The sequence below is a fragment of the Homarus americanus genome, unplaced genomic scaffold, assembly GCF_018991925.1.
Source record: "Homarus americanus isolate GMGI-L3 unplaced genomic scaffold, GMGI_Hamer_2.0 scaffold44930, whole genome shotgun sequence".
Lineage (NCBI taxonomy): Eukaryota > Metazoa > Arthropoda > Malacostraca > Decapoda > Nephropidae > Homarus > Homarus americanus.
The window spans coordinates 31,836-43,261 of record NW_024748834.1 but is presented as its reverse complement, the minus strand read 5'-3'; the positions used below and the strand labels follow the sequence as shown (position 1 = coordinate 43,261).

At 44.8% G+C, this 11,426-nt stretch overlaps 2 non-coding genes across 2 annotated transcripts; one reads left to right on the top strand and one right to left on the bottom strand.

Annotated features, from left to right (window-relative positions):
* Positions 1-1,743: 1,743 nt before the first annotated feature.
* LOC121880429 lies at positions 1,744-1,859 on the bottom strand. The gene has a single exon (XR_006091534.1). It is a non-coding gene; the product is annotated as a U5 spliceosomal RNA (small nuclear RNA).
* Positions 1,860-6,330: 4,471 nt separating this feature from the next.
* Positions 6,331-6,532, top strand: LOC121880427. The gene has a single exon (XR_006091533.1). It is a non-coding gene; the product is annotated as a U2 spliceosomal RNA (small nuclear RNA).
* Positions 6,533-11,426: the final 4,894 nt, after the last annotated feature.

Below are 11,426 nucleotides of genomic sequence, written 5' to 3'. Positions count from 1 at the left end.
TTAGAAAATGTAAAGAGGAATAAAGATATATATTTTTTTGTTGATAGTAGGGAAGCTTTAGATTCTTTGAGCAGCGGGAGTTCAGTCTTTGAACACATTATTGGTTTATGTAGAAAAATTGGAAATACAATAAGGAAAAAAGGCCATAGTTTTCGATTTGTATGGGCCCCTTCACATGTGGGGATTGGTCTTAATGAAGCAGTAGATATAATAGCAAAAAGAGTCACGGAAAAGGCCGAGATTGACAAAATATGTATTAAAACTTTGAAAAAATTATGAGCAAATTGCGGAAAATACAATCAATAGAAGATAATTTAAAAAGGAATGAAATATATGAGAAAAGTGAAACAATGAAACATTACTATCATGTTCTCATGAACACAAATTTTACAAATAGGAAAGATAGGAGCAGGTGGAAAGATTCGGTGTGTATGAGGTTAAGATTCGGGTATAAATATTACTAGGAACTTGGAGCCGAGAGAAGTGAACGGGATATGGAATGTAGAGTTTGTAGAACATCCAGGTCCCATACCCTGCCACATGGGATGCCCATTTCTTAATGTATATAGAAATGCCCAGATAAATAATGTCTCCAAGCAAATAGAATGGATGCTTAAAAATAGGAAAGTAGATGAATTCAAGAAATATAGAAATTTTGCATCTGGAATATAACTATGTACTATACAAGATATATCTGTATTAGGGATTTATGTGAGTCCTGAGAGGGACATTCCTGGACTGGGGTGGCGGATGACTTAAGTCACTTCATCCCTTTGAGATGTATTTTTTTTTTATCTCAATAAACGTATCAATCAACTACGTGAAAATGAGACTACGAACTCATTTTACTTTCCTAAGATCCTTTTTTCAAACTTCGCTGTGACTGAGCTATCGAAGACCAGAATTAAATTGATTTCAAGGTTCAAGATGGCAGTCCCTGGTGAACGTTCCGGAGCGTTAGACAAGTAGTATTAGGTTACACCCGTTAGATTTTCAGAGATACGTGGCCTGAGAGTCCCCTTCAGGATAATTAATTAATTTCTTAATTAACACTCTTACAACAATTTCACCATGAACATCAGATTCTGTGATGTTCATATATGAAAAGGGGGTGACTTCAGCCACAGTTAACAATTACTGGCATCTCTAGGGATGACGTCAATGATACCTCATTCTTAAAGTAGATTCTACCCTGACTTATATTGACAATTTCACTAACAGTAAATACAATAGAAGCTTTCAACATCAGTCACAAAGGATCTTGAACGCTTCATCTGTAATCAGACATCTCTAAGTTGACGCAAAGTAAGGGTGTTCTCTCACCAATTCAAATTTCATGAACACCCTGTGCGGTATTTTGGAATACCTGAGTCTCTCCGGAGGACTCCGTTCTCCCGAAGTGGTTAGAGAACAAATATTTCAAGTAGGGAACTCAAAAGGTTTACAGATTTCAATTCAATTTCAATATTTTTTATTTCTTGATAGAGGAAGCGGGATCCTAGTGCTGTCCCTAGGTACCCTTGGTTTGTTTGAAGTCTAGAGCAATTTTTAATAAGTGCATGAAATTAATTTTATGACAGATCTGTATTCTCCCAACCTGATTTAGATCTGTAATAGTCGGGATAATTGTTCCATCCAGGACGTTGTATATGTGAATAGATTTTTTTTTTTACTACATTAGATCACATACACTTGATTACGACATTGTATGATTATTTTCAGCTAATTTGAATTAGTTTTGTGAGCCCATGTGAATGGGCTAAGAAAAAATTAATTAAGACTCATTGAGTTGTTCCCCCCCACGGAAATCTTTAGTAAAAGGCGAAAGATTTATGCGTTTTGAAGGGAAACCAGAGTTATGATCGCAAAGTTGTTCAAGACCCCAACAAACATTAACTTAGAACATACTTGGAGTTGTAGTTCCAGTCAAGAAAGACATTAAAGGTTTTATTGTCCAGTGTCTAGAAGAGTTTTAAAATAAGATTTACAAGTCCTTCGTAACATTTAAGACTACCGTGATTGGCAGTCAAAAGTGGTATTACTTAATGTGGATTTTCTTTAAGAGGATTTAATTTACATAATTCCTTTAAATCTGAACAAATATAGCAAATCAACGAGAATGTTATTGTTACAATGTTATGACTGCGCTTCAACTAAGGTCTTTAAGGGCATAACTTAGTTCATAAATGTTCTGTTATATAATATGGCCCTCATTGTGCAACCGTTTAGTCATAATTAATAATCTAATATAATGAAAATAAACCTGGATCTTGATTATAGAAATGCTTTTATTCTTATGTAATATAAGTTATTTCAATGGTGATAACCACCGGTCTCTCATGTCTACCTACCACTATTACGCCTGTATGAAACTGGTAACTTCAGGTCCGCAGGAGTAGCAGTCCAATAAATCTTTAAAAAAAAAAAAAAAAATAACTTTAAATAATTATTATAGCGCTTGAAATACTATCTACTGTTATATCAAAACATGAACGAGAAGAAAAGTCAAAAGCTAGCGAGCTACAACTTAAATTATTAGTATAAAAGATCAATAAAGAATTTTAAAATACAGCATGTCTAGTTGAGCCCGGATACTTTTACTCTCCTAATTTCCTTCAAACTTTCCCCTCATTTACGTCCACCTAACCCCCCCCCCCGCCCCAATACTTCCAAAGTACTTCCAACAAAAACCCAGCAACAAATATTAGCCCTTCATCCTTATCTACAGGCTTCAAGTCAAGTTTGATAACGTAAAAAAAAACAAAAAAACATAGGAAAAAAATGCTTCTGTAACAGTGCCATGTAAATTGTCATGTTTTAGAGAAAATCTATGAGAATCTAGTTTAGACAATATTCCTGCCAAAAAGCCATTATAGAGGCATATTACACCAAAAAGAGCCTGCCTATGTGCCTACATCTTAGCCAATCACCGTGACCTCTAAGTGTGACGCGAAAGGCGCAGCTGAGCTGTTTTATTTTTATTTTTTTATTGGACACCCCCTTACATCCTTGTTTAAGGTGAAGCGCAGAAGCGTTTACAGGGCCCAACAGGGAAGCATGCTAAGTTCATGGTTGATGATGATGATGGGATGGAGAGAAGAGAGCCATTGGCTCAAGAAGGTGGAAGACGGTGTAGGAGGAATATGTCTCATGAGTTAAGGGCGTAGAAGCCTGAAGAGTCAAGGGCGTAGAAGCCTGAAGAGTCAAGGGCGTAGAAGCCTGAAGAGTCAGTGGTTTATGTCAAAGCAAGTTATTGGAAGCTCAAACAACTTTCCCTGAATACGAATTCGCAACTTTCGATTTATAGCAGGTACCTACTTTGCTGCCAGGTGAACAAGGACCAAGGGAAGCTGGCAAGTGTGTCGGAACAAATTTCCACCGACCCGGGAATCGAACCCGTGACAACTGGCTTGCGAGGCAAGAGCGGTACAGCTCTACCCACAGGCGCCCCAGCTGCAAACACGACCAGGAAAATCACCGATGTCAATGATTGCAAACAGATCCAGAGGCTGTACAAATACAACCGTCGCCGAGCAATACGGCTAATTGCCGATGGGAACGGCGCAAGATGTGAAATAAGCAAGGAGAGAATAGAGGAACACTTCCAACACATGATGGTTGAAAAGGATTGTGACCTAAATACCGTGGAGCACATTCCCGAACCGCCAGACGACAGACCAGAGATGGAAATGCAGCCCTTCACAGAGAAGGAAGTATTTACAAAACTAGCAGCAGCAGAGAATTCGTCACCAGGTGAAGACAGAATATCATATGAGAACTGGAGAAAGGCTGACCCAAGCTGCCAAGTTATGGCAGCCATATTCAACGTGTGTCTCAGAGCCAAGAGAATACCAGACTCCTGGAAACGATACAGAACAATACTTGTCCCCAAAAAAGGGGGTAACCCAGAAGTCGTTTCAAATTGGAGGCCTATAACACTGAGCCGCACAATATACAAGGTGTACACGGGATGCCTCACAGCACGACTCAGAAGGTGGCTCGTTGACAACAAGGTACTGTGCGCTGCACAAAAAGGATTCATGCCAAGTGATGGGGTGATAGAACACAACTACATACTTCAGCATCACATCGATAATGCACGACGGAACAATGGCGATACCTGCATAGCAGCACTCGACTTGACCAATGCATTTGGCTCAGTGTCACTGGACCTCATTAAAAGAGCGCTCAACCGTATAGTGGTGGGACGAGATTTTGAAACAGTAGCAGGAGACATCATCAGTGGCAAGACGACAATAATCCTAACAAAGGAAGGAGAAACAGAAGAGATACCAGTGCAATGCGGTGTGCAACAGGGGTGCCCAATAAGTGGTCTCCTGTTCAATATAGCGGTCGAACCACTGTTGCGGAAAATCGCGGCCGAAGGAATGATACTGAACCAACAACACAAGCACCCATGCTTAGCATATGCAGACGATATAACCATCATTACAAAACAGCAAGATAATCTACAGCAACTCCTCTACATAGCAACAGAACAATGCAGTAGGATGGGACTGGACCTAAATCCTAGCAAAAGCTCATCATTGCACCTGTCCGGACGAAGACCTCGAGGAATGCGCCAGACACAGTTCTACGTTGGAGAAACGCCCATTCAATGGAAGAGCGATGGCGAAGCAACGCTCTTCTTGGGACGACCAGTTTGGTTCCATCTTCTGCCAAACATCCAAACAGTAGAGGAACTAATGCAACTCGGGACCAAAATACTGACAAGCAAGCTAGCACCGTGGCAGAGAATAGATGCAGTCAAGACATTCATGTTCCCGGCAGGAGTGCATGCAATGAGGACTTGGCAACTGAGGAAAACAGACTGGGCACACCTGGACAACGAAATGAAGACAATGCTTAAACACACGCTACATCTACCGTCAAGAGCGTCGAATGAGTACCTGTACGGAAGCAGTAAAGCTGGAGCGTGTGGTGTCCCACTCGCGGCAGAAGACTCTGACATTTTCCTGGTGGATACCGCATATAAATTACTCACGTCACCGGATCCTGACGTCAGGGAAATAGCCAGAGAAGAATGCCGGCGAGTGGCAACAATGAGAACACGACAGGAGCCAAGCATGACCGACGCATGCATTTACTTAACACAGGGAGAGATGCAAACGCGAGGAGGAGACCACCAAACCATCTGGTCTAGAGCCAGATGTGCCTCAGGCCGAATGGGGGTTTCCTGGATAGCAGAGGGAAGAGACAACATCAAGATAAAATGCACGGACTCCATCATTGAAGAAAAAGATAGAAGGAAGGTAGCCAAAACCATCCGGAGCCGGCGATGACAGATGAGAGATGAAGTTCTGCAGAATAAGCCTGACCAAGGGAAAGTGATGAAGCTCGTAGCACAGGAGAGAGCATCATCAGCATTTGTTCGAAATGGAGCGTATACAACCTTCGCAGACTGGCGTTTCATACACCGAGCAAGACTGAACCTACTCCCTGTCAATGGAGCGAAGCGAGGCCAGAATAGGGATCGGAGATGTCGTCGGTGCAATAGAGAAGAAACGCTCCCACATGTAGTAAACCACTGCATGATACACGCTCGAGCCATGCAAAAGCGACATAATGCCCTGGTGGATAGAGTACGAAAAGCCACAGAAGGTCGACATTGGAAGATCATGTCGGCAAATGAACGAGTACCAGGAGCCCCAGACAATGGACGTCCAGACCTGGTGATTGAAAAGAACCGAGAAGTGATCCTGATCGACGTCACCTGCCCATTCGAGAATGGACAAGAGGCATTTAAAGAAGCAAGACTGAGGAAAGAAGAAAAGTATGCAGAACTGGCAGCAGAGATGAGAAGACAATACCAGCAGGTGAAGGTGGCTGCATTCATAGTGGGACCCCTGGGAGCATACGACCCGGAGAATGAGAAGCTGATGAGGCGACTGGCATCAAAGGGATACCTGCGCCTCTTCAGGAAACTGTGTGTAAGTGATGCCATTCGCTGGTCGAGAATGATTTATATAGAACATACCTCAGGTGCTAGACAGTATGTAGGGTGAAATAAACCCAAAGTCAAGATAGAAGAAAGAATAGGTTCTAGTTAGTGGAATAGGAACACTATGTATAAAATGAAATAGATAGTCAGCCAATGGTCACAAATAACTGGAATACCCAAACTATTGTAAATAAAAAACTCTGTATCATTCTTTTAAATAAAATATATTCTTATTTCTCTCTTTTGCTACTTCCATACTTAGTACTAGTTGCGGGACCTGCTTCTCGGCCTTTTGGCTAAGATCAAAGTGTAGTATATATTCTTATTTCTCTCTTTTGCTACTTCCATACTTAGTACTAGTTGCGGGACCTGCTTCTCGGCCTTTTGGCTAAGATCAAAGTGTAGTATCTGTTCTTATCAGCTTAATGGAGAGTACATAATCAGGTTCTTTTTGCATGGAAGGAAGAACACAGATTTGGACTTTCTGGGGGTGAAAGTAACAGAGTTTACTCCTTTGCTGTTTTAGGCGGCGAGCAGGGAACCCGGTATTTCTCCATTGCTGTGGTTATTACTAATACCATGCAGTGAGAGGAAACATACCGGGGGTGCCCTGCAAAGCCCCAAAACCTGGTCCCACGGGACCCCACGTGGGTGCTTCTCACACGTGGCTATTCCCTCCTCTCTGTACTTCCTTACTTCGTACTGGCTGAGGGACCTGCACTCATAGAAGTGTATTCGTCCCAAAGTCCCTCCCGGTAAACCATCACCTTGCGATCGAGTGGGTTTGTGATGGCGAAAGGGAGGTCGGTACACCCCGGTAAACCATCACCTTGCGATCGAGTGGGTTTGTGATGGCGAAAGGGAGGTCGGTACACAACTCTCGGCCGATCCTCCAGGAATACCGTGATAGTGCGGGTACACCCTGGTAAGGGGGTTGTCATGTGTGTGTGGGTGTTCGTGTGGGTAAGGCAAGATGGACGACGAAGGGCCAAGAGGAAGAAACGAAGGAGAAGATGTGGGATGGAGAGCCGGAACACCTGCGACAGGCGAGCCAGTACAAATCGGTGGGAGCGGCGGAGACTCTGACTCAACGGACGGCGGGGGAATGGATGCTCTCCCCCGCCCGAGCGGGGATCGGCAGCCGGAAAGAAGAAACCGAATGCTGACCATATGGTTCCCTGCACCACCATCCTTCAAATGCACAGAGAGGACGCAGGGATGCCCATGGGAATGTGCATCATCGGGGTGGTCTGGCTGCAAGCAATCACTAGTCCGACATCTAAAGGAAGCCCACAACAAGAAAATCAACGAATATATGAACATGTGTGCAGGGTGCTATCTGGTACTGACTATCCGGCCAAGCAATCACACGTGCATCCTCAACAGGCAGATGAGGGAGGAGCAAAGGGATCCCCATTTTCGTTTCCAGTGCGACGTGCAATACTGCTACTACTCTGCCCCAACAAAGAGAGGAGTGAACAACCACAAGGCAGCAACACATGTACGGCAGCGGAGGAGGAGAGACAACCAACGTCAGGCGGAGCAACGACAGGGGAACCAACAGCCTGAAGGCAATCCAGCAAGCGCCCAGCCCACACAGGAAGTTGGGGAAAATAGGGATAACGAGCAGAGGGAGCAGCCACAGAATGACGAGCAACAGCAGCAAAGAGAAACACAAGGGCAACGAGAAAGGCACAGATGGACCCCCCCACCCAGGGATGGAGAAGTGGAAGGACCAGAGACACCACGCCCCGTCTCAGGGAGAAGTACACCAGTGTCACCGCTGAGCCCAGACGATCAAGAAACGCGACTGAGGTCTATAACGCCGAGCCAGCTGCTCCAAAATGAACCCTCACCAGGAGAGGAATCACAGCACGCAGGGGACCTGACACCCCTCTTGCACATTCCAAGAATGCCACTGTCACCTCTAAGCCCTGATGAACAACATGGGGGAGACAGTACCCAAACAGGGGAACAGATAATGCAAAGTCAAGAAACAAATGAGGGAAGCCAAAGTAATCTCAGTGAATCCCTTACACCACTATCGCAAAGTGAAGCAACCCAAACACTAAGTGGTGAAGGCAACATACAGGAGCATATTGGCATAACTCCTGAACCAAATGAAGAGCGAGATGAAGCTGAGGGGACATGGATACTGGACCCGTTTCTGGGCATACTGTATGAGATCCAGCGGAACCCGGACTGGGCAAGATTTGAAGAAGTACTGATTGAGATCGAGGTAGCAATCCAAGCGGCAAACAGGATAAACATCTCTCAAGGACAGAACACGACCAGGAAAATCACCGATGTCAATGATTGCAAACAGATCCAGAGGCTGTACAAATACAACCGTCGCCGTGCAATACGGCTAATTGTCGAAGGGAACGGCGCAAGATGTGAAATAAGCAAGGAGAGAATAGAGGAACACTTCCAACACATGATGGTCGAAAAGGAATGTGACCTAAATACCGTGGAGCACATTCCCGAACCGCCAGACGACAGACCAGAGATGGAAATGCAGCCCTTCACAGAGAAGGAAGTATTTACAAAACTAGCAGCAACAGAGAATTCGTCACCAGGTGAAGACAGAATATCATATGATAACTGGAGAAAGGCTGACCCAAGCTGCCGAGTTATGGCAGCCATATTCAACGTGTGTCTAAGAGCCAAGAGAATACCAGACTCCTGGAAACGATATAGAACAATACTTGTACCCAAAAAAGGTGGTAACCCAGAAGTCGTTTCAAATTGGAGGCCTATAACACTGAGCCGCACAATATACAAGGTGTACACGGGATGCCTCACAGCACGACTCAGAAGGTGGCTCGTTGACAACGAGGTACTGTGCGCTGCACAGAAAGGATTCATGCCAAGTGATGGCGTGATAGAACACAACTACATACTTCAACATCACATGGACGATGCACGACGGAACAATGGCGATACCTGCATAGCAGCACTCGACTTGACCAATGCATTTGGCTCAGTGTCACTGGACCTCATCAAAAGAGCGCTCAACCGTATAGGGGTGGGACGGGATTTTGAAGCAGTAGCAGGAGACATCATCAGTGGCAAGACGACAAGAATCCTAACAAAGGAAGGAGAAACAGAAGAGATACCAGTGCAATGCGGTGTGCAACAGGGGTGCCCAATAAGTGGTCTCCTGTTCAATATAGCGGTCGAACCACTGTTGCGGAAAATCGCGGCCGAAGGAATGATACTGAACCAACAACACAAGCACCCATGCTTAGCATATGTAGACGATATAACCATCATTACAAAACAGCAAGATAATCTACAGCAACTCCTCTACAAAGCAACAGAACAATGCAGTAGGATGGGACTGGACATAAATCCTAGCAAATGCTCATCATTGCACCAGTCTGGACGAAGACCTCGAGGAATGCGCCAGACACAGTTCTATGTGGGAGAAACGCCCATTCAATGGAAGAGCGATGGCGAAGCTACGCTATTCTTGGGGCGACCAGTTGGGTTCCATCTTCTGCCAAACATCCAAACAGTAGAGGAACTAATGCACCTCGGGACCAAAATACTGACAAGCAAGCTAGCACCGTGGCAGAGAATAGATGCACTCAAGACATTCATGTACCCGGCAGGAGTGCATGCAATGAGGACTTGGCAACTGAGGAAAACAGACTGGGCACACCTGGACAACGAAATGAAGACAATGCTGAAACACACGCTACATCTACCGTCAAGAGCGTCGAATGAGTACCTATACGGAAGCAATAAAACTGGAGCGTGTGGTGTCCCACTCGCGGCAGAAGACTCTGACATTTTCCTGGTGGATACCGCATTTAAATAACTCACGTCACCGGATCCTGTCGTCAGGGAAATAGCCAGAGAAGAATGCCGGCGAGTGGCAACAATGATAACACGACAGGAGCCAAGCATGACCGACGCATGCATTTACTTAACACAGGGAGAGACGCAAACGCGAGGAGGAGACCACCAAACCATCTGGTCTAGAGCCAGATGTGCCTCAGGCCGAATATGGGTTTCCTGGATAGCAGAGGGAAGAGAGAATATCAAGATAAAATGCACGGACTCCATCATTGAAGAAAAAGATAGAAGGAAGGTAGCCAAAACCATCCGGTGCCGGCAACGACAGATGAGAGATGAAGTTCTGCAGAATAAGCCTGACCAAGGGAAAGTGATGAAGCTCGTAGCACAGGAGAGAGCATCATCAGCATTTGTTCGAAATGGAGCATATACAACCTTCGCAGACTGGCGTTTCATACACCGAGCAAGACTGAACCTACTCCCCGTCAATGGAGCGAAGCGAGGCCAGAATAGGGATCGGAGATGTCGTCGGTGCAATAGAGAAGAAACGCTCCCACATGTAGTAAACCACTGCATGATACACGCTCGAGCCATGCAAAAGCGACATAATGCCCTGGTGGATAGAGTACGAAAAGCCGCAGAAGGTCGACATTGGAAGATCATGTCGGCAAATGAACGAGTACCAGGAGCACCAGACAATGGACGTCCAGACCTGGTGATTGAAAAGAACCGAGAAGTGATCCTGATCGACGTCACCTGCCCATTCGAGAATGGACAAGAGGCATTTAAAGAAGCAAGACTGAGGAAAGAAGAAAAGTATGCAGAACTGGCAGCAGAGATGAGAAGACAATACCAGCAGGTGAAGGTGGCTGCATTCATAGTGGGACCCCTGGGAGCATACGACCCGGAGAATCAGAAGCTGATGAGGCGACTGGCATCAAAGGGATACCTGCGCCTCTTCAGGAAACTGTGTGTAAGTGATGCCATTCGCTGGTCGAGAATGATTTATATAGAACATGCCTCAGGTGCTAGACAGTATGTAGGGTGAAATAAACCCAAAGTCAAGATAGAAGAAAGAATAGGTTCTAGTTAGTGGAATAGGAACACTATGTATAAAATGAAATAGATAGTCAGCCTGTACTGCGCACATCATTGTCATCCCTAAAAATCCCATCTAATTCATATTACGCTACATAACATTCAAATGCACCGCGCTTGTAGAACCCCAGAAAACGGGAAACATTGAGAAAGGACAACTCACCTACTCAAGGTTCCTAGACCATGTGTGGTATTGTACCCAGGTATAATTATATCATATCAAGTGTATGTATTCATAGCATTAAGGATCACTCAGGGTAGGCATAAGATGAATGTTAAAGTCCAGTTGAGCCGGACTAGGGTACTGTAAGACTAAGTGTGGAGCAGGGTTTGAAGGTCCTACTATTTACGTCTGTGAGCGTGTAGCGAACCTAACTCCAACAGATATCATATGAAAATACATGAGAACAATGATCTGGAAAAAGGATAAATGTATCAGAACTATGTGAGGTGTTGACAGTGATCTAGAAACTATATTGGAAAGGAAATATCGTGTATGCGTCGGTATGAATTTAATACACCTCGTAGCCTCACGTGACATATACCCACGACAGGTACAGTG